Source organism: Phalacrocorax aristotelis, chromosome 1 (assembly GCF_949628215.1).
Source record: "Phalacrocorax aristotelis chromosome 1, bGulAri2.1, whole genome shotgun sequence".
NCBI lineage: Eukaryota > Metazoa > Chordata > Aves > Suliformes > Phalacrocoracidae > Phalacrocorax > Phalacrocorax aristotelis.
The window spans coordinates 210844335-210866200 of record NC_134276.1 but is presented as its reverse complement, the minus strand read 5'-3'; positions in this window follow the sequence as shown (position 1 = coordinate 210866200).

Genomic DNA, 21866 nt, shown 5'->3' with positions numbered 1-21866 from the left:
AAAGACAGACTAAATAGAGCTGTGGGTAGCAGTTTCCTAAGAGGGCATCCTGGGAACAAGGGACATGTGTGCCACCATCCATCATGAAACCCTTCATGTGGAGACCTGTCCTAGGGAGGCGTGGGATACAGCTCTGAGGGGCTGTATTTGGCCCCTTTAGCCACCGGATTAAACCCCATTTGCTGTCTTTGCAATCACCCAGGGCTGCAGTAAGCAAGGTAGGGTACCAAGAAAGCATTTTATCAGTGCACATGACCGGGATTGGATTGTGTTATAATGCTGACCCTGCCCTCTCCTAATTTAAAATGCCTGATTTCTCCCACTTAATGTTTCAAAGCTGTATTTTATATGCAGTGTACAGGAGCTAGGTATTTACATACCCATCCCTTTGTCTCTCTACCTAAAGAAAATACAGTCTCCGTGTGTATCAGATGCTTGGGCCACTGTCTGGGATCACAAAGCTGCAGCACACCAAGCCCTCCTCTCCTTTCAGAGAGATCTCCTAATCAAGGGACGAGTCCTGAATAGCGCCCAAGGACAAAGCAGCTCTGCTGCCTCCTTCAGACCTGACACCACGCCAGTGTCCTCTTAAGAGTAAGATGTCTGCAGATGACAAATAGGAGAGGGAAAAAGGGAGCATAATGGGGGAGGAGGTGTTGGGAAAAAAAGAAAGCAGCAGTGCTCATTAGAGACACAGCGAAATGATGCCTTTCATACCTGCTTCACTCCCTTTTGCTCCTTCCATTCTTCAGACAAATGAGATACCCACGGCGCATGCAGCATGCTGGCGTGCTTCCTCAATTATTAATGGGAGTTGCTTTGTTTTATTTAATGCCATGGTTTTGATTAGTTTATTCTCCTGGGACTTGCTTTTTTCCCCACCTTGTCTCCTTGTTTCCTCCTCCTTACGCTGGTCTACCTTTAATCCTTTTTTTTTTTTCTTGCAGTAAAGATGCACCTACGTTGCTGCTTCTGCCACCAGGTGCTTTGCTAACACAGGCTCAGGTGAGTCAGGCAGCCACGACGTTTCTCCGAAAGGCCATATACTACCAGAGCCCCTTCCTGGGAGAGAGTGAGGCTTGCTAGAAAATAATGAGAACTGGCAGGTCTGATGATCCAAAGCCGAGAAACATATGCCTGACCTGCCTCTTTCATCTCTGTAATTGGGTTTTTCCAGTCCTGTCAATTAGGGCTTTTTTTCTCTTCCTTCTGCCCCGGCATGTCTCCTTTCACAGAGCACAGTGCGAGTGCCTGAATGGCTGATCACAAGGGGGCCCTGGGGTAACCAGCACCGGGGCGATGTGCAGAGGTACGTTTGTACGGGATCATGGGAGCCCGCTGGAAAATCCTACAGTTACTTTGACAAGAGAAGGATGACTATTTCTGCCAGAGAGAGACGACACCTCTAGGCACATGGAAGTGGAGGTCTTATTTTCTCTTCTTGTCTCGAGAACAGCCTGGGTGCTACGTGACAGCGCATTTAAAGGCAAGGCAAGGTTTTCTTGTACTTCCACTTCCAGCCATGAAGTTTATTCCCAGCGGTGTACTTACTCTTACCTACAGCAAAGCCCCCTGCTCCCACATCAGTGGTCAAAGAGGGGTTTAAAATAGGCAGTGTCTGTTTCGGGAGAGCAGTGTCTGCAAATGATGACTTCTTAGGTCCACTAGATTTGACCTTGCACCTTTTCCCTAGCCCTGGCCCCAGCTCTCGACACCCAGGGCCGTGAGGCCAGCCTGCCTGCCAGAGCCAGGGGAGGCCTGCCGTGATTTGGCCTGCACGTACGAACCATTCACCCAGTGGCTCACAAAGACAAGCCAGGTAGAAAGTGTATTTCTTGCTATTATTTGTATTTCTCAAGCCTTTTAAAAATCATTGACTTCTTTCCATGAATGTGTCCCCTAGTTGAAACCAATGAAAAATGTCAAATGCAACAGTTCAAGGTTGGTGAGAAAAGTGAGGGCTATGTTTTAAATTCTGACAAATAATTTTAATAGCTCAGCCTGATGAAGTTTGCAGATGACACCAAGTTGAGTGGGGAAGTAGACACTCCAGAAGGGAGAGCTGCTCTGCAGGGAGATCTGGATAGGCTGGAGGAGTGGGCCAGCAAGAACCTTGTGAAGTTCAACAAGGACAAGTGTAAGGTCATGCACCTGGGAAAACATAACCCAGGAGTGCAGCACAGGATGGGATCCACCTGGCTGGGGAGCAGCTCTGTGGAAAGGGACCTGGGGGTGCTGGTGGACACAAAGCTCAGCATGAGCGAACAGTGTGCTGCTGCAGCCAAGAAGGCCAACAGGATGCTGGGTTGCATCAAAAAGGGCATCGCCAGCAGAGAGAAAGAAGTGATTATCCCACTCTACTCAGCGCTTGTCAGGCCACACCTGGAGCACTGTGTGCAGTTCTGGTCCCCGCTGTACAAAAAGGATGTGGCCAGGCTGGAAAGGGTCCAGAGAAGGACCACCAAGATGACCAAAGGACTGGGAAGCTGCCATATGAGGATAGGCTGAGAGAACTGGGTTTATTCAGCCTTGAGAAAAGGAGGCTCAGAGGGGATCTCATCCCCATGTACCAGTACTGAAGGGGTAGCTACAGAGAAGAGGGAGACTCCCTTTTTACGTGGAGTCCCATGGAGAGGACAAGGGGGAATGGACACAAGTTGCTCTTGGGGAGATTCCGATTGGACACGAGAGGGAAATTTTTCACAGTGAGGACAGTCACCATTGGAATAATCTCCCCAGGGAAGGGGTTGACTCGGCCACGTTGGACACCTTCAAGAGTCATCTGGACAGGTGCTGGGCCATCTTGTCTGAGCTGTGCTCTTACCTCTTACCTAGAGAGGTTGGACTAGATGGTCCCTGAGGTCCCTTCCAACCTGGGAGTCTGGGATTCTGTGATTCTGTTGTTGAGCAGGAGAAAAGCTCATTGCTTTCATCTCCCATGCAAACAGCAGCTCATTTCAAAGGGGAATTCAGGGCTGGTGAGCTCAGCTGCCAGCCTGGTGACTCTGTGTTGGCTGCAGCAGTAGCCACTGCGATCACCAGCTCAGTCCCTGCTCTGCATGTGCTGTTACAACTGGAAAACATTGAGAATTTTTCCCATGAAGTGGATTTGAAGATATTTTTGTCACATAAAAGAGGTGAAAGCTATTAACTTTGAAAAGTACTTCAAATTTCACAGTTTAACACGACCTTTTTTCCCCCCTTTTTTTAATTGGAAAGGTGAAAAAACAATTCTTATTTTTCATTTTTCTTGGCAACTGCAAAACAAGATTCCAAAAGGGCTACTTAAAAAAAAAGTGTATCCAAAAATTCCAGTTATAAATACAGCTGAAGAAAGCTGACAAAACCCTTCCTTCCTCTTGTTCTCTGCTTCCAATTTTTGATCTGGTGTCCAGAAGTCTGATGGAAGTATCAGATATTTTGTGACTTGGGATGGACGTGAGCGGCCAGAGAGCAGCTGCTCGAGGCCTCTTCCAGACGATGCACCTAATACCTGGGTGTTTGCAGTTATGGATCCAGCAGGGTCCAAACCCTCCACAATGTCCAAATGAAGGATACTGGTTTTACAGAGAATTGGGCTATACTACAGTTATTGTAGCTAAAGATCTTCTCTCTTAACCAAATATGGTGGAGTCACAAATTAGACTTAAAAAATTGCTTTGTATGTTATATAAAAAAACATCTGCATTATTTTTACTGCCGGGCTGTGACCAGAAAGGACACACAAGGGTGGGTGGCTGGGCACATCAGCGTGTGCAGGAAAGGAGACAGAACACATGCTTTTTATACTCCACCATTTCTTCATCTGAAAAAATGCCGAAATGACCAAGTACTGTCATATTTCATACAATACTCATCTTTGCACAACTAAATAGGTTTATCTGAGTAGCTGTCAGCATCAGCCATCCGGGGGTAGTTATACATCAGCTTGGCTGATAAAAAAAATGTGGTCAGATTCAGGGAAGACAAATTATTTCACAAGCCTCAATACTAATTAAACGTGTGTTTCATTGTCAAATAGGATATTGCAGTACAAAGAGTGAAGGGCATATTGCTGGCTGCCTTCTTGTCTGTATATATGGATTTCCCCCCGATCTGCTCCTCACCAGAAGCAGTAAGGGCAATACACCAGCAGAAGAACACGGGTCCCTCCCTCCCCAGACCTTTGCTCTGAGCACACTTGCAGAGATGTGCTGGTCTCCCAGCTGTTCATGAGCACTGCGAAGAGGAAGCGGGATTTGGAGAACACAAAAGAGGGGCTTCCCAGAATCAAGCACCAGAGTAATTAATGTTTCTGAAGAATGAACTCCAAGGACTCTGTGAATGAGAATAGAGACGCGCTGATGTGCCTGTTTAATCAGGGCAGAAAATTAAACAGATCCACCGGCTCTGTGTAGATCAAATTCCACTTGGATGCTGTGACTGTGATTATGCATACTCTGTTGAATCTTGAGGAATTATTCTAATATTTTAAGAAAAACCGCCCTACCTGCAGGGGACTGACACCTCTCCAAATCTCATAGGAGCAGGTGAAAATGAGAGAAGAAAACAGAACACCACAGCTGAGATCTTTCACTGATACACAACAGTATAGCTAAGCTAAAACCTTTGTAGTTACATCAAGGTAAACCAGTTGTTGTTCTTGCCGACCATTCTACCCAACCACCAGGGACCCAAAGCAAGAGCCACAAAATCAGGTTTTAACCTGAACTGCTACAGCTATCAGAAGACCGTGGCTTGAATAATAAGCTCAGCCTTAAAGCTCTAGCTGGTGTGATGCTGCCAACCTGCTCTTCACAAAGTGAGGGTCCGCATAATTAATTTTTTAAAATTTGGCAATGAAGTAGGCTATATAAGTGAAAATCTAGCCCTGAATATTCTTTAAGAATAGATGAAGGCATATTATTAGCTGGAAATATTTGGTCTTTAGATCACTTACACCTTTTAAAATATATATAATAATTTTATAATGCCTTACATTTTCTGCCCCTCCCAAGCTTTGCCATTTATTTTCTCTTCCTCCATCACCTAAGTTATCATAGAAAGTGGATAAACGCCAGCAAAGACAGACACAGCTTACAACATCTCCAAATGCCCAAGAGGTAAGTCAGTCCCTGGGGAGGCAGGAGCCTCGAGTTCAATGCAAATTTCAACCAAGCAGAGGAGGGACCAGCACCTGGCTCTTTCACACTCAAGTGAATGATCTAATTGCTGGCTCTTAGTCCTCTGTATGACTCAAAAACCTGGCTGTGCCCAATGCCTTTTCCTCTTACCAGATCTAAACCCAGGACTAATCACTGGAAACTGCAATTAGATGCTTAAACTAAACGGTGCTGTAGATCTGGCAATAAGTCGGGGGGGGACCCTCTCCTTTACCTTGTATATCAGTTGCATGCCTGAAGAACAACGACCCAGCTTACATTTGTTTGGACACAACAGCCTCAGGATTTTCTGTCCCAGTTTCCAGGCACATCAAATTCCGCTTTGGCAAATAGATCCATTATCCAGAAGAGGCATTACTGCTACTCCAGAAACGGCAAACATCAGTTTCAGAGTTAGATTCCTCCTTTCCAAGGGCATGATGCCTGTCTAAGAAGTGCCCCCAGATGCCCAGGTCACATCCCCTTCATTTCTTGCCAGTCTCAAGGAGCTCCCTCAATCTCACTTGTCCAGGTGCTGACCCTAACCAAGTTCTGAGCCCTAGGAATGAACTTCAGCGAGACGGGGGATATCAAAAACACAGAACACGCAGCTTTTGTAGAAAACAAGGCCTCTGCCATCTCCTTCACCCTTTACCAACTCTTGCTAAATAAGATGCAATGTGTAATAGCCATAAAAACAGTAGAGAGGTTGATTTCCCACTATACTGCTGTTTTTGTCTTCTTTCCAGCTTGCCTGAAATCCTCTGATCAGCTTCACTACACCTTGACAGCTTCAACATCTCGGTGGCAAGAGAAGGGGCCCACTGGGAAAGGGCTGGTAGCTTCCTCATTGCAAACCTTGCCACTTGGTGTGGGACTCCTAGGTCTACTGCCTTCTGGTGAGTCCCATCTGTGGTGGGTGGTGAACCTGTGTGCTTGGAAGGGCCTAGCAGGGTGTCTGGAAAAAGCCAAGTGCTGGGCCTTGCCTGGGACAGGAGCATGCACGACAAACCCGTGGCCAAGGTTGGACTCCTCAGCCTCCTCTCCTAGCAGCCGCGGTGCCTGTTGTGCTCCCTTGAGACACAGTTTCTTCTTTCCATCCAGAATAAACACAGGAAGGTCATGCTGTGCTAGTGGCAGCAAGTTAAATGAAACACCAGCGTTTTATAACTGAGAAACGTGTAGGCACAGGAGGCAACAGGGAAGGAATGGCTTTGAAGTTTAGCTAGTCAATGTGTCCCTCTGGGTTTTTTTGTCTTACGCTCATTTTTTGCTTTTTAAATATATGTATTTTAAATGGTTCTGTAAATAAACGAGGACCTGGGAGAGGATCTGCCACAGCATAGAAAGAAGAGAAATTTTTATGCACCAGACAAAGAAATAAACTGTGAGAGTACGTTGTACAGCCCCCTCTCTCGGTAGCAGTCATTATTAATACTAGGCTGGAGCGGCGGTGGTTGGATGTTCACGCCTTTCTGTGGTGCACTTCGCTGCACCCTGGTGTACTTACTATTTGCAGCTCCTAATTGAAGTTTTTTTCGTCCTCAAAAGCCCCAGGGAGGAAACACCAAGAAAGGAAAGCTCTCCTACTTGCTACCAATCTGAAGTACAGGGGGAAGCCACCGAAAACCCTTCCAGTTTTTCCAACAAGCTGTAGGGTGAAACATAAAGTGCTCCTCCAGGATCTGGAGTCCCAGTTTTTAAGAGGTATTCTGCAATAATTTGGGATAAAAGACAAAGAAGCAGGAAAAAAAAGGCAGTAGGAGGAAAGAGATTAGTGCTCTATTCCATCAGATTATATTTGTTTCCTAAGTCAATTAAAAATCAAAGAAAAATATGTTCATTTCAAGTGAGAACAATTTTTTATATTGTTTTTCCAGATTTTTTGGCATTTAAAAAAATCAAAACAAGGAAAAAGAAAGTGTTAAATTACTTAAACTGAGTAATGTGTAGCTGAGGTCATTCAGTGTTGCGACAGACAAGGTACTTATTCTTTTAACACTTTTCCTTTTAGACTGGAGACCAGAGAAGAAAAAAAGATTGCTCATTAGGTGATGAAGAGTAAATCAGAACTGTTCCAGCACTGGAGCTTGATGCATTCTGTGAGATTTTAAGGTCATTTTGCTACACCGAAAAGGAAATGATTACAGGAAATACTACACTTCATGCTTCTACAGCTGGATTAAGTGTTTTATTACTTACCACTGAGGACACTTCTGTTTGACACAAATGTATTTTTTAGAGTATTTTATTAAATCACAGAAAACATCTGAATTCAGAGTGGGGCTATTGAGAAGCTAAATGTAAGAAGAATTGACGTTACAGTGTCTCGGCAGCAGTAAAGCTGTAATCAGTTTTGACAGATCTTACTCATGTGCTTTAGGCTCAAAGAGAAGTTGTTCAGATCCCACCATGGTGAAGCAGAAATGAATGAAATATCAGGAGCTCCCTAGAAATGCAGCGCTATGGAGAAAGGATCTCCAGAGGTGCTTCTCCCTATTCTTCACCAACAGCACTACAAAACTGAGGGCTGTAGGTAAATAACCAGTAAATATTTTGGTATTTAGAAAGATTTGGTATATTTGTTAATAGTCCTGCCTCCTGACATTACATGACTGCATGGTCAGATTATTTATCACTTTAAAATATAAGCTTCTGACACCCAAAGATGTAGACAAATTGTAAGTAGGAAACAAAACGATCCCAACGAGTGTGTTTCAAACTATTTTTTCAAGGCTTGTTTCATGAGTTTTGTAATTCTCATTTGATTTTTTGAATGTTTGGGACCAATAACTTTAGGTCCTTGATTTTGCTGTTTCTGGCAGGAGATTTAAGAAGAGCTGGTTCCTGGTGCCTGCTGTACCCCAAGACACCCCTGCAACAGCCTACCAGGACCAAACCCCAGATAAGGGCAGCTGAAGGGCAGCAGATGGTTCCTTTCCTTCTCCCTTGGACATGAGATGCAGGAAAAGAGGTATAAAAAAATCATTGGCATCTCCCTACCAACAATGGGGGATTCCCAGTGGGATCCTCTGCTCAGACTTAAGTAATTTTTAATCTCAGTCCAGAAGGAAATTATATTCAGCAACAATTAGACCAGCCTTCTGTAACGATTTGGGGTGCAATACAACCCCATCACATGAGAACTACTGTGCAGGGAACATTTTTCACATCTGCAGTATGTAGGAGGCATTTTCCAAGGGTTAAAGGCTCCTTGCTCATTGCAGGACAATGAATTTCCCAAAGGAACGTTCTCAGGCTCATCCCTTATTCCTTTCACTCTGCTTTATAGTCCTGGGAGTCATTAAAGCACAGGTACATCTCAAGTCATTTTTGAAATACCATAGGAACTGCACAGCTGAGATTACTTCCTCCCTCTGGCATGCAAATCATGCCTAAAAAGGGTTTTCCTGGAAAACAATTCCTTACACTTTTTCCCAAGGGTATGTGCTCTTTCATTTGTCAGGGATCAAAATGCTTACATGACAATGCATAAGGAGCTATTTAAACTAGAGTACTTTTTCTCCTCTTCCCTTCATTTTTTCTCATTCATTTTACCCATTCGTAGGTCCTCCACTGAGTCAGAAACTCAGGAAAAATCTTTAAATGGTTGTTCAATATCTTAGTGTGCTGAAACAAGCCAGTTTCTCTGCAAAATTCACTTAGGCACCAGATGATTACCTGTAACTTCTTGTTGTGGACACGTTTTTCCTTTATATTTCCTTGGACTTTTATTTTGTGTGTAGTCAAGAATATCTCTTGCAGTGAGCCCCATCCCACCTAGGTTCTGTGGTGCAGGATTTTCCTTGGATGTCGGTTACATTTCTGTTGAAGTCTCTTGACCATAAGCCTGTCCTTTTAAGACTCCATCCAGAAACAAGCAGTAGGTGCCAGATGTACGAAACTAGGTACCACATATTTCCTCCTAATGAAAAATCCAAAAATCCTCTTACAGTATCCAAACCCCTTGTGTGGTCAACAGAAAGGGAAAGGTGTCTTGGAAGATTTCCAGGGACCAATCGCAACTGAGGGCCCTTACTTGATTACATCTCTGTGAAGACAGACACAGGTGGTCTCTCCCAAGGTTAAATGTCCTTCTAGATGGTGACGTTAGATGCATACTCATGTTCCAGTGATTTCAATAGGAATTAAAGGCCCAGACCCCGGTCACTAACAAATTGCAATTTGGCCATTCACATCAGGGCTGAGATTTACATAACTCAGCAGGAGCTTTGGTGTCCAATGTAGAGAGCATTTCAAATTCCCTAATTATTTCTGAATTCAGACAGACTACCAGCTCTTTGGGTTGGGTCTTCTGCCCAGTGCCAAATGCACAGGCTGTGCTAGCCTGGAAGGAGCTGCTCTGTTGACTAACTCCACAGGGGTCCTTCCTCCAGACTTTATTTTGTTGCTTCACAAAAATAAAACTGTTACAGTTCAGGCAGGATTTCTAGTTCCTGGAAGCCTCCCTCAAAATAAAGCTGACTGATAAAGTTGTGCATTGTTTTTTCCTGGTGTTAGCCACCCCGAGTCAAAGCCACTGGAAAGGGTAGCACCGTGTAGATGAGTTCAACGGTCTAATGCAACAAAGGACCTGTGTATTCAGATCTTTTTCTTCCTTACAGGAGCAAAGTCTTATTCTTTTTTAGTTTTCTCTCTGGAGAGAGCTTTATTTAAAATTCTGTTTGTACATCTTTTTTTTTTTCTTTAGTGCCTTTGGGCCTTGAGAAATCTGGAAGCTCAAGAATTCAATCTTCAAGGAGGTTGTTTAGAAAAACTTCAGTGTGCCACAGCATTTTGTAAACCCCAGATGCAGGCTGGTGCCTTTGATTATTGATACAGGCCATTCAGCCTCTGCCTCTGTCAAACATTTTTTATTTCCACACTATCGGGTGAAAAATTCCCCATCCAGCAGTTGCCTTGTGAAGCAGAAAATGCTAATTTTTGTGTCTGTTGCAATGCAGCTCTGGCAGAAAAAACAGAGGCTGTGTGCAGGGAAATATTAGTGTTGTTAACCCCTCCTTTTTAGGTAGACTATGCACCTATATCACATTTTCATATAATCACTGTATGTTGGTCTCAGCAGAGAACAAAGAGCTTAAATTTATGGCTTGCCTGACTGTGGTTGTCCCCTGCAGCTCATTTGACTATTCATCATGCTCCACACCCTCAGCCCTCCACACAGCTGAGGATGTCACCTATCAGAGGATAAACCCTTGGCCATGTTATAAATTTAACATTATGCATTAAATATCTGTACTATTATAATACTGATGTAAGATATCGTATATATATTAAATCTCTATAATACCTTGCAGAGACTTTGACTGTCACATCCTGCTCAGGTTGTAGCTACAGTCATTACACGATACTCCTGTCATAATGGACCCAAGCTTCAACTGGCTGAAAAGCCAAAATCCATGGAACACCACTACTGCAGCTCTGCCAATTCACAGCATGACGGACTGGCAGCACCTTCCTCCCCTTCAACCATACACGTGGCACCACAAGCTCTTACTGCAGCTCTCCAGGGACTGAACCCACACTCAGCGTTACCCACATGCCTCAGGCAGCACAGCTCATCAGCCAGGGGAAGGAGGTTTGATCCTTGCTGGGCATGGAGAGGCTGGGAAGCTGCGAGGCCACAGGTACTTTGGCCTGGCTGCAGACACAGAGGACGCTGTATCACTTTGACTCAAAGCTGTGCACCGGCCTGGCTGTGCATGATCTCCTGTCATGCCTGAAGCACCTGTGCGATGCCAAGACACCAGTATCCAGACCTGCAGGCACTTTTGAGTTGTTTTCTCCTTTGAAGATCATAACACGTCCTGCTGCTGTTGCTCCACAGGCCCTGGCCCAGAGAACGCCCCACGGTATCTGAAGGCAGACCTCTGCCGGTGAGCCCGGCGTGCCCTGCCACGGCAGCAGTGTAGCAGAGGGATGGCATGACAAGGGCGGCAGCAGTGCTGAACACTGCTGGCACTTTCCACAGGTGCAGCCCAACAGCGTGGAGGTCTCCACCAGGAACATTTTCTTGGCATGGGCTGCCATATAACCTGCAGCCATCCCCACCCCTAGCCCCCACACAACCCTGTGAGCGGGCATTACCTGAGGTGACAGTCCCCACTGGCACTTAGAATGGGACCAGATACCAATGTTTAGGCAACTCAAATCTGCCAATGCCCTTACCTAAACAAGCCTGAAAGTGGAATCCAGAAAAGCAAGAGAAGTACCAAAGTGAAGGGCAAGGAATGCGATGAGGCGCTGGAACAGGCTACTCTCAGAGGCTGTGAAATCTCCATCCTCGGAGGTATTAAACACTCATATGGATGAGGCTGTGAGTGACCTCCCCGAAGCTGGCCCTGCTTATAGGGTATATCAGAGACACCCAGAGGTCCCTTCAAACCTGAGGTATGCTACAAACCCACAACCACAGATGGTATAAGTCAAGATGAGGCCCACAGGAAGGACCATGAGATCGGGGTTACTGATGATAGGTCTTGCTCTGGCCCCTCTAAAAGACAGAGAGGGAATGATTTGCATCTCACCTACTGTCACGTTATGGTTTAATTTTCCAGTGAGAAACCACAGCTTAAGAACAAGTCTATTTATTTGATTTTCATCAGCTAGGCACAGATGTAACCCATGCCACTTGAACTCTCCTCTTGCTCTTCAGTTTTAGATTCTTTTTCAGAAAGCTACTGAAATTTAGAAATATTCCCAGGCAGCCTTCCAAAACTCAGAACGTAGAGAATATTGAACACTGTTTTTCTTCCTCTAGACTACCTCACCAGTTTTAATCACCAGGGAATATATTTTCAAAGTGGCACTCAGAGGCAGACAAATCACATTAAAAAGTAAGGGGATTTCCATCCCTAATTCACCATGACCAGCTTTGAATCATACCTGAAGGCAGCTCATTTTTCTGTCCAGGCAGACCAAGGCAGAAGGAAAAGCTCCCCAGTGCAGGAACAAATCTGAACCTTTCTTGCTTGAGGAACCCACTTTCTTTGCACATGTCTAGGAAGGATCCCAGAAGCAGCTGGGATCTGTGTCCTGCAGGACCACCATGCAAGCTAGTTTTTGCTACCCACCCCCTGAGGTACTCACTCTACACAACATCATAGTACCTTCAGTTTTTTAATGTAGGGTGAAAGAACAGATGTTAACTCTGCAGGTCTGCGCCTATAAAACGATACATCAGCCAAAATAGCATCTATCTTCTCGTTGCTTCAGTCACGATGTCAGCTTAATTGTTGTTCTGAACTTGCGTTCTCATGCTGCATGTTTTTTTTAATTACACCTCATTAATTTTTGCCTTCTAAATGATTACAAATGGCAATGAGAAACCCAGATGTAAGTAAATTCACCTCCATTTTTCATGCACGTTCATATTTTTTTCATTCTGGATACACAATATACACAACATATTGCCACCAGAACACTTGATACCAGAAGATTAAGACCCAAACACAAAAGCATTTAGTCTGTTGGCTTCCCACTGAACTCAGTGGGCTGTTCACAGTCTCAACAGGAGCAAAGAGCTGCAATGGTTGGTTAAATCAGAGCCTCACGGAGGAGGCCAGGACCACACAGTGAGCTAGAAAGAACGCCAAGCACAAAACCCAGAAGATTCTTGGCTCTTTGCCCCCCATTCAGGACACAGGATCAGGCTTCCTCTCTCCACTGACTTCATGTAAGAGCAATCCAAGATGATACTAGGAGGCTATGTGCATGATTTGGAGATGGCCTGTGCATCTTTGCATTCACAGTGATTGATTCTCCAGGTAACCAACAGAGAGGAACGTAACCAAATCTGAACACAGCTAGTTGAAAGAAAATAAAACAGAGCTGCACAAAGAACTAGGTTGAAAGCTGAGATCTAAGAATAATAAAATAGATAGGTCACAATATAATTTGGTACATCAATATGCAATTAAAACAGTGGACTTCTGGGAATTGACATTTGTAGATATGCAGGAGTATTAACAACTTGGTAGAAGGGTTAACGTCTCAACCCTCCTTACAAAAGAGAAATGTTAAAATACATAAAAAAGGAACAGAGGAAACTGTTAAAGTGGCCGTTCAGGACACAAAGCGTCGTATTTAAGCATTCTTTTAGCACAAAGGAAAAGAACAAACTACATATATTAAATGATCCAAACAGCGGCCTCTTCTTTGTTTTTCTTAATGAATTATCTTAAGTTTTCCCCGGGACGCTGCACAAGCCATGCTTGTACTACTGTGGACTCAAGCCATGCTTAAACACAATGGAGAGTGCTGGAGCTGCATGTTCATGGAACACCATCTGTAAACATCTCCAGCACCACTCCTAGCAACTTCTGAGAAACACTGATGTTCGCACTGCCTGCAATGCAAATATTTCTGAACTTAAATATCAGGTGAGATATTTCTGAACTGAATTCAGTGCTCTTTCCATGAGCTTATCCCTGCCTCACAAGAGGTGAAACACAATAATCAGTCAGTCATGGCTGGAAGAAGGATCGTGCACATCTTCTAGTCCTGCTTTTGCTACAGTTGGGATAATCATGGCTTTTTCAAGACAAGGAGTGATTTTTGAAAGTTCCTTGGCTGAATGTTGGTCTTCATGAAGACAGCTGCTTTAAAGGAGTTGTGCGTCCAAAATGCCTTCGCTGAATAGCATTGCTCAACTATGCAGGCATTTTCTAACACGCTTTCCTCTTATTTAGAAGGCTAGACATTCTAAATGTCTTCAATTTTAAATTAGCCCAAGTATAGGGATGCCATCATTGCTGCATATGAACTCAGCAGTAACAAAATCCAACTACAAACTCAGCCCAGAATCCAGAAGGAAACGCAATGTGGTTTGATAAGATCTTTAGGAATTAGAATAGCTGCTGATAAAAACCCCTTATCTTTTCCAGAATGCATGATTGCGCAAATCCAACTCAAGGTGAGAACAAGCACATTTGGGAGAGAGAACTTCTTTGACACATGCTCGTTGACAAGGGCCTATAAAACAGCTCTTCTGAAACATTGCTCAGGTCTGAAAGGTTGTGGCGACAGGATGAAAAAGGCACATGATCTACTGAGGTTTAACCTCTTCTTACATTCCTAGTAGCAACCCTATATATCATGTGGAGTTAAAAACTGGGAACAGAAAAAATACATGGCCTCAAAAAGCCACAACTTAATGAAGCCTGGCGTTATCAGAAGGGTCCTTGTTTTGTGATTTGTGGTATTAAACAGTATAAAACTCATTTGGGTAGTTGCTGGATGGTGACAGATTCTGTCTGATTCTTTCTGAAAAAAACACCCCAAATTTGGACGTCTCTGCTAATGTCCAAATTGTTAAATACCGCACCAGTAGTATCTTCGGTTTAATCTGACTGGAGTTGGAATGAAACCTTTAGAAGAAATCATGGAATGAGGGAGGAGGAAATCATCGATTGATAGAGGAATAAATAATGGTTTGGTAGAAGAGGAAGCCCAAGATTGCCCTAATCAAGAACAGAAGAATGGGTCTGCGGGGAATTGTATGGGAAATGGTGCATGGGGCCAAATGGGTCCAAACACTTCATCTACACGAAGAGGTGATTCTCAAACACTTTGTTGTGGGGTCACATGGGCACTCCCTAGCCTAGTCAGGAACAGAGAGACTCACAGAAAGCAAGGATGCTCTTATGAAATTTTGACATTTTCCTTCCAAAAGCCCTTGAAATGGCAGGTGGAAAGCTAGGGTCCATTGTATGTATTTGCATGGGCTCAAAGAAAGGATAATGCTTTCTCCAGAGAAAATAGTTGATGCAGGATTGCAGGTGTCTAGGTGATCCACTGCTGCGTTTTCTTCCATTTCACTAGGTAAGTCAGCCTGGGTCAAGGATGTGAGAGTTGGGGGTAGCCTTGGCTGCAGTGACCATGAGATAGTTGAGTTTGGGATACTGCGAGGTAGAAGCAGGGCTATGAGTCGGGTTACAACCTTGGACTTCAAGAGGGCCAACTTTGGCCTCTTCAAAGACCTGCTGGGAGGAATGCCATGGGCTCGGGCTCTGGAAGGCAGGAGGGTCCAAGAAAGCTGGACAGTATTCAAGGACCACTTCCTCTCAGCTCAAGATCGGTGCATCCCCAGGAGGAAGAAGTCAGGCAGAGGAGCCAGGAAACCTGCATGGATCAGCAAAACGCTTCTAGAGAAACTCAAATGGAAGAAGGAGGTTCACAGTATGTGGCAAAAGGGACTGGCCACTTGGGAGGAATATAGGAATGTTGTCAGGGTATGCAGAGATGTGATGAGGAAGGCCAAGGCCCACTTGGAATTAAATCTGGCAGTGCATGTCAAAGATAACAAGAAGGGCTTCTTTAAATACATCAGCAGTAAAAGGAAGACTGGGGATACAGTGGGCCCACTGCTGGACGAGGAAGGGGCCCTGGCGGCGCAGGATGCAGAGAAGGCGGAGTTGTTGAATGCCGCCTTTGCCTCGGTCTTTACTGCTAAGGCTGGCCCTCAGGCACCTCAGCCCCCAGAGGTGAGAGGACAAATTGGGACAAAGGAAGACTTACCTTCGGTTGAGAAAGACTGGGTCAGAGATCACCTAGGCAAACTGGATCCTCGCAAATCCTTGGGCCCCAAGGGGATGCACCCATGTGTGCTGAGGGAGCTGGCAGATGTTCTTGCTGAGCCACTCTCCACTATCTTTGAAAGGTCATGGAGGACAGGAGAGGTGCCTGAGGACTGGAGGACAGCAAATGTCACTCCAATCTTCAAAAAGGGCAAGAAGGAGGACCTGGGAAACTATAGGCCAGTCAGCCTCACCACTGTCCCCAGAAAGGTGATGGAGCAGTTCATCCTGGAGGTCATCTGCAGGAATGTAGAGGACAAGCAGGTTATCAGAAACAGTCAGCATGGATTCACCAAGGGAATATCATGCTTGACTAACCTCATAGCCTTCTATGATGGCAAGACTGGCTGGGTTGACAAAGGTGAGAGCAGCGGATGTTGTCTATCTTGACTTCAGTAAGGCATTCGACACTGTCTCCCATAGCATCCTTGTAGGCAAGCTAAGGAAGTGTGGGTTGGATGAGTGGACAGTGAGGTGGACAGAGAACTGGCTCAACAACAGAACTCAGAGGGTTCTGATCAATGGAGCAGAGTCTGGATGGAGGCCTGTCACTAGTGGTGTTCCCCAGGGGTCTGTGCTGCGGCCTGTCCTGTTCAACATATTAATCAGTGACCTGTATGAAGGGACAGAGCGTAACCTCAGCAAGTTTGCTGATGATACCAAGCTGGGAGGAGCGGCTGATACACCAGAAGGCTGTGCTGCCATCCAGCGAGACCTGGACAGGCTGGAGAGCTAGGCCCAGGGGAACCTCATGAAATTCAGCAAAAGCAAGTGCAAGGTCCTGCCCCTGGGGAGGAACAACCCTATGCACCAGTACGGGCTGGGGGCTGAAGTACTGGAAAGCAGCTATGTTGAGAAGGACCTGGGAGTGCTGGTGGGCAGCAAGGTGACCCTGAGCCAGCAATGTGCTCTTGTGGCCAAGAAGGCCAATGGTATCCTGGGCTGCATTAAAAGGAGCGTGGCCAGCAGGTCAAAAGAGGTTATCCTCCCCCCTACTCTGCCCTAGTGAGGCCACATTTGGAGTACTGTGTCCAGTTTTAGGCCCCCCCAGTTTAAGAAGGATGTGGAACTCCTTGAGCAAGTCCAGTGAAGAGCTACGAAGGTGATCAGGGGACTGGAGCATCTCCCTTATGAGGAAAGGCTGAGAGACTTGGGTCTCCAGCCTGGAGAAGAGAAGACTGAGGGGGGATTTCATAAATACCTATAAATATCTAAAGGGTGGGTGTCAGGATGACAGGACTAGGCTCTTTTCAGTGGTGCCCAATGACAGGCCAAGGGGCAATGGGCACAAGTTGGAACACATGAAGTTCCACCTCAATATGAGAAAAAAACCCTTCCCTGTGCAGGTGGCAGAGCAGTGGCACAGGCTGCCCAGGGAAGCTGTGGAGTCCCTTCCCTGGAGACATTCACACCCCGCCTGGATGCAGTCCTGTGCCCCTGCTCTGGGTGTGCCTGCTCAAGCAGGGGTGTTTGGATGAGATGATCTCCAGAGGTCCCTTCCAACCCCCACCATTCTGTGATTCTGTGATGCTGTGACATCTCCAGTGTAGCAGAGCAGTCACTCCTCAGCTGGCTGCTCTTGTCCCTGCCTCTGGGGCATCCCGACGCTAGGGAAGGCAGGCCAGCACAACTGAAGCTGGAGATTCAACTGGGAAACAGCGGGTTGGATGATCGGACAAAGTAAGGACAAGAACATCTGGGCCAGCTGTCTGCTGTCAGGATGGCACAGCCTGGACGTGCCATGGATTTCAGCTGAGCCTGCTTAGAGGCACAGAGCACACCTCCGAGCCTGCAGCAGAAAAGAGCAGCTGAGGTTCTCCATTTATGGGAGCAAAACTCTGTCTGTCAAGAGAACCCGTAGCACTTACCAGCTTCATTAAAGATATCCTCACTTCAGCCTTGGAGGGTGGAAAACTTGGTACAAAGGTGCACCATCTCCTGTGGTCATAGGAAGAATATACGTTTCCTCTTGATGGAAGAATGGCAGCAGCATCTCAAATTTATCTCAAGCCTTTTCTCAATTATTAAAACCAGGCTGTGTGAAAAGCCCATCTGTACACTGACCCAAAAGCATTTTGCACTTAAAAGTTGTTTTAAAAAAGAAAAGATCAGTAGCTTTGGAACAAGGGAATCCTTGAAATCAGCAATCCAAGACGAACTGAAAGAACAGTTCTTCAATCCAAAAATACATACATAAAGAAGTAAATTTATATTGTGGTTGAGGCCACAAAACCACCAAAAATATCAGTAGCTGATGTGCAGTTCCAGCTGCAGGCAGGACTGCAAAAACAGTTCATTGCTACAAGGAGCAGGAACTGCCGTAAGTATTTTAGCTTGCTTTTTAATTTGCTGGTTTTTAAGTGATTTCACTTCAGTTAGTGAGGATGCGATACAAATGTCAAGGGGCTGGAGAATTTAAAAATGCACACGAGAGTACTTTTTGGGAACAAACTCTCAGCAGGTCTTTTTGGACATGCCTAGGCACCTTGCTCGTTGTACAAACACAGACAGTGCTGGAGAAGGGCAGCTCCTGAGGATCACTAGCCCACCAGAGGAAAATACATGATTGAACGTTTGTTTTGTGCAACCCCCAAATTTCCCAACCTGGAGCCTGGCATGGAAAATGCTACAGGAAAAATGGCAGCCGGAGCACTTTGATATCCTGAGGTGGTGAGATGGTGGAGGACGTGGTGTGGCTCCTGATGTCCCACCAGTCTGGCATTAGCCCAGGAGGCTGTCCTAGGTCTTCCCCAGGGCAGCAGAGCTTGAGCTCAGCAGGGAAGAGGAGCTTGGTGCCACGCTTTCCCTGCCGGAGGGGAACTTGCCATTTCCCACCTGCATCTTCCAGTCTGCTGCTGCCACCCCCCAGAAAGGCTTGGAGGAAGGACTTTTAAGTGGAGGTCACGATCCAAGGTGGAAAAGCCACCACAAATACATGCTTGCTGCTGGGTTTAGCAGGGTCCCCAGGAGCTCAAGGGTGGCAGGGCTGGTTTTTGACTCTCTGCAGGAACAGCAAGCTCTGCCCGCAGCACCCTACATCCAGCTTGCAGTAACAGATGCATTACCCAGCACCAGCAGATACTCTGTGGGCTGGAGCTGAGGCTCAGACCACAGAGCAGGGACACCCAGTGACTTTCCTTTATAATTTTATTTCCCCCCCCACACACACTTCTGTGCTAGACATGCCTTCCAGCTTTCAGACCAGGCCAGGATACAGCCCTGGACACATCTTTTTCACTGTATTTCAAGAAATCCTCCCATTTTCATGTATTAATAATATAATCTGTATGGGGTTTATGGGCCAAAACAGTGGTGTTTTGGCTTGGAGGGTGTGGGGGACTTTAAATGTGGTCCACACCATGCCTATGGGCTGCCTGGGGGGCTGCAGAGCATGCACAGAGGGGGCAGGAGGCACTTGGAGGGGTGCAGCCCCCGAATGTAGCAGTCTCCTCCTTGGAGGCAGATGGCAAAGACTTGAGGAGGAAGCTGGTGTGTTTGCACATAGGGAGGTGATTTGGATGCAGGCAGGGAAGTGTGGCAGGGTCTGGCCGATTTGGCCAGGCTGCTGCTCGTTGTTATAGCAACGGGAGGAGCCTGCTGCCAGCCGAGAGGATGGAGAGGGAGGATGGGAAAGGGGACATTTTTAGGAAGCAAAGAAGGGAGTTTGAATGGGTGATGAGAGGGGGAAATTGAAGGTCTGGAGATCACGATGAAAACTACAGAGGGATGGGCAGGATATGCAGGAACAGAGGATTCTCCACACCTGCATTGAGATGGTGTCCCACCGTGCCCCTTCCCTGGGGCAGAGCGAGGGTCCGGAGGGTCCCTCACCTGCCAGGAAGGGGAAGGTGTGCCAGGCCATGAAGGGCACAGCAATGCTCTCCACAGTGGCAGCAGGACAAACACTGGTGGGGGAGCCAGTGGGAAGGGGGCAGAGGAGAGGGAGCACAGAGACCTTGTGCTTGCTGCTGGAATTTCACTGGTACCCCCGGGTACAACAGTGGTTGCAATTGTTGCTTAGGGCAAAGGACCAGCAGCTGGAGAAGGCTGTCCCAGCCACAACCCTGGCACATTTGGGCTCGTCACACCTCCAAACCATCCTGATAACGCCTTGGATCTCTGCAGTGATCTGCCAGCGCAAAACACCACTGGAGACTCCACAACAGCCATCACAGACCTCTCCGTGGCAAACCAGACGGAGCATTTTAACAGACACACCAAAAACTCTTTGTGAATCCAGTTCTTGAATTACTGAGATCTTGAAACGCACTGAAGGCTTTTTAGCGTCATGTCTCAGTGCAATAGAACTGTTAAGGACATCTGCATAACAAAAATCATTAAATCACAAAAAATAATCTTACATTTCCCCAAGGAAGCACCAGTTTGCAAGAGAGCGAGTTTCAAGAGCTCAGCACCGCTGCGCTTTCGGAGGAAAGCTTTGCAGAGAGGAGGAAAAGCTTTTGCCAGGCCACCCCGCAGGGCGCAATCCTCCAGGCCGGCAGGACACCCCGCTCCGCACCGCTTTGCCCAGGAGGTGGCAGCAGCGTGTGGGAGTTCGGCGTGGGGCTGCGGGCCCCGGCCCCGCACCGGCCCCGCGGGATCCCGCCCCACGGGGATGCCCCCGCACGGGGACCCGCCGCTCCCCGCAGCAGCCCAGGGAAGTGGGGGGCACAACCTGCACGGTAAGGCATTCAGAGCAGCTTTGCGTCGCTTAAAGCGGGACCATTTGGCTTTGCCCTAGGATTCCTTCTATGTACTTTAGGCTTCTTCCTAATCATGGAATGTACTTCTTCCATCATCCTCCTCCCCTCTCCTAGGGCTTTTATCATCATGGCCCTTCTCTTTAAGTGGGGCTCTGAGATCAAATCTTCAGTACAACTATACCAGTTGCTCATTTATGCTCTATCAGACACCCATTCTGAATTTTTATTCCTATAGAATCATAGAATAGAATCACAGAATCATTAAGGTTGGAAAAGACCTCTAAGATCATCAAGGCCAACAGCCAATCCAACACTCCCAGGCCTCCTAGACCATGCCCTGAAGTGCCACGTCTACACGTTTTTTGGCACCCCCAGGGATGGCAACTCCACCACCTCTCTGGTTCCAATACCTGACCGCTCTTCCAGTAAAGAAATCTTTCCTAACAGCCAATCCGGAATTCATCTAAACCATTAGCACAGAAATAAAGCTGAATGAACAGCCAGTGGCTATCTGCTTCTCCCCTGCATAGAGTGTTTCTCATTTCCACTCTCCACATGTCGAGGGTTCGGGCTGGGTTTCCCCTCACTCTGCACAGCAGTGCAGTCAGCAGCCTCAAACACCCATCTTAGGATCCATCCCAAGGATTCCGCATTAATTAAACACCTTTCATTACAAACCAGATCTGGGAAATAATCCAAGGGCAGGGAGGCCTGAATAGGCAGCAAGAGCTTGGGCTGAAAGAAAACAATAGGAAAGGAATCAAAAACACAATAAGGTTTCCAGGAGAGGGGAAAAACAGACATACGGTACGTCAGATACGAACGCAGGAACATGATATGCTGTGCGCAGGTTGTGCATCATCCTCAGACTTGCTGTTTAACCTCGAGTACGGGGTGGAAATCTTCACCAGTCAGGAACTCACCTTCCCACTGTTTCTTCCTCCTTTTTAGCACCTCCTTTTTCTCCCCGGAGAGCAATCCCTGCTCTTCAGCATCAGGATTGAGTGCGGCTGCCTGCAGAGGGGCCTTTTAAAGCTGTAGGTAGTTTGCAGTTCACCTCTGGTCTGGTTATCAGCACAATTTCCTAATATGCAGGAAATAGAGTTCTTGATGCAAAACAGAAGCAACTCCCTTGCAATAAGAAAATGATAAAAAAAAAAATATAAGATCTGCGTTTTGAAGAGAATTTGTTCCTTGGTATTTAGTGAGTTAATCTGATTTTTGTTAGAAATAAGAGGAAAGGATCCCTAACAAACCAGCGGCTGTGAAGTATGGGGCCCACCGTGACCAGCCAATTTCCAAAAGCTACTTTTTTGCCGAGTTCAGCTTATGAAGGCGGTACCCTGGAATTGTACGAAGAAGAATTCATCTGAATGATTAGCACAGACATAAAGCTGAATGAAGGCAAGCGCTGAAATTGTACA